General features: G+C 27.5%; 1 long non-coding RNA gene across 1 annotated transcript in view; it reads right to left on the bottom strand.

The window, feature by feature from the left end:
• Nucleotides 1-4104, bottom strand: part of LOC124421327 — a 55013-nt gene that overhangs the window by 50290 nt on the left and 619 nt on the right. The gene's annotated exons all lie outside the window — the stretch shown is intronic.

Here is a 4104-nt window from a genome sequence, read left to right as displayed (position 1 = left end):
ACTAGAACTGAACTAGAACTGAACTAGTACTGAACTAGAACTGAACTAGAACTGAACTAGAACTGAACTAGAACTGAACTAGAACTGAACTAGAACTGAACGAGAACTTAACTAGAACTGACTGATTGACTGTTCTGTAAGTTCCATTATCTTTTTGTGGAGGCTAATAACCTTTTTTTGTTATATTTAAGCAGTTTTGTCTAACTACATATTTGTTGACTACTTGTGCTATTTTTTATTTATTAGTGTTGCTGTTGTTCTAATTATTTTTGTTTTTATTTTTGTTAATATTTGTTGTTGTTATTGTATTTTTTGTTATTGTACTCATCTAAAGACAATTACATAAACTGTTAATTGTTTTACGCCTTGTTTTCATTGTTATTACTACAAGGGCTGCTGCCTCGTTATATATATATTTTGTTATTGTTTTTGTTCGCTTTGTTAGTGACTTTTAGCCGTTACAATTGTCAACATTATGTCAACATTTATTTCTGTGAATGTGTGTGTACGACTGCTGTTGTTTGTTCTGCACCACTGTTTTTACTGTTATTTATTTTTCTCTTGTTTAAATGTATGTACTTTGAGTTCATCTATAGTTTAACCGTTATAATATTTCTGTATGTTTGTTCTACTCATGCTCCTTTCTTTTCTCTTGTAAATGAAGTTGTTCTTCTTTTATTAAAATATAAACGAAGAGTTTATAGGAGGTTTCATTTGAATTGTTGATTTTTTCAGGTTGTTTGGTTTTTTTCCGGTTTGTTGAGTTTTAGTTGTTTTCATCGTTTATTGCATTTTTTAGCCTTCGGCCAATAAACATATATTCCTTGTTCAGTCATTTATTTGTTTTAAAAGCCAAATATTTTCAACCCAGCATTTCGTACTTAAATAATGTGTTAATACCCAGCAAAGCTTAAGTCATACGTTGAAAATATATTTGTTTTTTATTTTATTCTTTGTATTAATACATATCATATGATTACTTTGTTAACAATTGAAAAAATATTTTTACTCTTTATTTTTTCGTCAAGAATTGTTCTCATATTTATTTGAAATTTATATTCCTGTCTTTCAGCTTCAAAGATTTTTTTGATGACTTCGTGACTGCTCTAGTCCTTAAACTTAAGTTTTTTAAAATATATTTTTCATGAAGAAAATTTGATTTGCATGTGAAAATGAACGTGGAATTGAATTTTATTATGCATGAAATATTTATAATTGAAGCAAGGAGATGTCATCATCATCATCATCATCATCGCTCCAAATTTATAAAAATAAAATATATAATAACAAGGAAGAAAGAGTTTTGCATATGAATATGTTGTCAATATGTAAAGAAGGTTTCTATTTTTATGCTTCTTAGAGCCAACAAGTATTTAGCATATTTATTTAGTTGCAGTTGAAAAAAAAATATATAATTGTAAAAATTTCAATTTAAAAGCAAATAAATGTATTTTTCGAACACTTTTCACTGCTGCCTCAAAAAAGGATGTGTATGATCATAAGCATTAAAAATTAAATTAATAAATTTCCATTTATAATGTAGTATTTTATTCTATTAACAATATTTTATTTTTCAGTTTTCAAACTCTTTTTACATCCTTCTTCATTCCTGCTTAAAAGTTTTAACAAACTTTTCTTCATTCTTATTGTATTAGTTTGTTAGTTTGAAGAATTTCATATTGTGGAAATAATATAAATTTCTATGTGATTGTTGCCACATACTTACATCCTTTTACTACCTTCAAATTCTAGATTAATTCATGCAAATCATTCTTCTTCTACTTTATGTATGCAGTTAGTAAAGTGTTGTTATGTTTGCATCTCTGTGTGTGTGTGAGTGCGTTGTATCCCTGGATATGTATTACTCGGCAAAGTTTGTTGTTTCAATTATTTTACAATCGCTGTGTTGAATATTTAAACAATATTTCCAAGAGTGTATATTAGGGTGATAGTTTGGTAGTTAGTTACTGAGTAAGTTGGTTATTTAGTTAGTTAGTAAATAAGTAAGTAAGTAAGTAAGTAAGTAAGTAAGTAAGTAAGTAAGTAAGTAAGTAAGTAAGTAAGTAAGTAAGTAAGTAAGTAAGTAAGTAAGTAAGTAAGTAAGTAAGTAAGTAAGTAAGTAAGTAAGTAAGTAAGTAAGTAAGTAAGTAAGTAAGTAAGTAAGTAAGTAAGTAAGTAAGTAAGTAAGTAAGTAAGTAAGTAAGTAAGTAAGTAAGTAAGTAAGTAAGTAAGTAAGTAAGTAAGTAAGTAAGTAAGTAAGTAAGTATGTAAGTAAGTAAGTAAGTAAGTAAGTAAGTAAGTAAGTAAGTATGTAAGTATGTAAGTAAGTAAGTAAGTAAGTAGTTAGTTAGTTAGTTAGTTAGTTAGTTAGTTAGTTAGTTAGTTAGTTAGTTAGTTAGTTAGTTAGTTAGTTAGTTAGTTAGTAAGTTAGTAAGTTAGTTAGTTAGTTAGTTAGTAAGTTAGTTAGTTTGTTAGTTAGATCTCTCCTTGTGGATGTGTTTATAAGTTTTACTTTCTAACTTGTTTGCCTTGATTAACACCTATTGATATATGTGTTCTTTTCTTCGTTCAAAAACACTTCAGTCTATTCTGTGGTTGAATAAATGAATGCTAATGAACGACAAATGTTGACAATTTTGGTCACTACATGTTTCTGCCAACTATTTACACTTGTTGCTAATTACTGCAGCACAATACATAGAAACTATTAATTTGTTCATTCAGCCAAATATTGCGCTTAGGGAAAGGTAGCTAATATCTACTTAGGTATGTATTTGTGTAGAATACCCAAAAAGTATTTGTAGTATTAGTTAGGTGAGATAAATTAATCCTTTCGTCACACACATTGTGAAATGGTACAGTATGTGAGTGTATGTGGTAGGCTTAAGTTCTGCCACAATTCAATTTGTAAAACTTTTTGATTACTTTGTTTAAGTAACTTAAGTTGTTACACATTTATGCAGAGCTTAAAAGAAAGAGCTTATGTTTCCTCTATACTTACAAAGAACTTATAAAATCTTTATATATGTAAGTCTTTGTAAATGTAGTAGAAGGAAATAACTTACATAGTCTTGAAGGTCCTCGTTGTTTTTTATTTATCCAGGACTTGTCTATTAATATACATGCTTTCGACGTAAACTATATTGAAAACCACACTATGTGTCTGTTTGACAATCTTTTTGCAGCAGACTTAATAAATTTAACAATTTTAGATCAGACCATTTAAATTTTTTAAATTTTACAAATGAAGCTGGTAAAAATTAATTAAATTTCTTTTATAATAATTTCAAAACATTATTTATGTTTTCAACTAATTCATATAAAGTTTCTATTGCAATTGAACGAATATCAACTGTTCGCATAGCAAATTCCATTTGAAATCCGTGGTTTATATCTATGATTTGTTACAGTATGCATATGTGTGTGAGAACTTAGCTTGCATATATTATCTTTAAAATACAAATATTAACGGTTCAATGGCATTTCAAAAGATTAGTAAAACTTTGAACGCAACTAAATTACTACTTGTATAAATTAAATATTTCTTCATTCTTCACTGTTAAAGTAATAACTTATTTAGCATTCTACAATTTCAATCGTTTCTAATTTACATACATTTCTACGCCATAATATCGGTCACATTTACAATTCCTTAACAATTAAACCGCATAAACTGGGATATTTATTGAATGTCTTAAATGAAAGTTAAATTTTCTATTCGTACAGCTGAGTCCACAAGAGATTACTATCTTAAGAAAATGTAATCAATGTAAAGATGATAGAGGAAGTATAATGCTAATCAAATGCTAATATTTGAAACTTTTGCAAATATGTAGATTTCAATAAGTCAATTATTTTCAAAAACTAATAAGACTGTAAACTAAAAATATGCCAAAGTAAGTTTCGATCACAGGATTTTTGAATATGTATAAATGTGTCTACGATTATTTTAAATTTACTATGACTAGACTATGACTAGACTATGACTATGACTATACTATGACTAGACTATGACTAGACTATGACTAGACTATGACTAGACTATGACTATACTATGACTAGACTATGACTAGACTATGACTAGACTATGACTAGACTATGACT

This window comes from Lucilia cuprina, chromosome 2, assembly GCF_022045245.1.
Source record: "Lucilia cuprina isolate Lc7/37 chromosome 2, ASM2204524v1, whole genome shotgun sequence".
NCBI classification, from domain to species: Eukaryota; Metazoa; Arthropoda; class Insecta; order Diptera; family Calliphoridae; genus Lucilia; species Lucilia cuprina.
The sequence above is the reverse complement of the archived record's forward strand: the minus strand, read 5'-3'. Positions and strand labels throughout refer to the sequence as shown.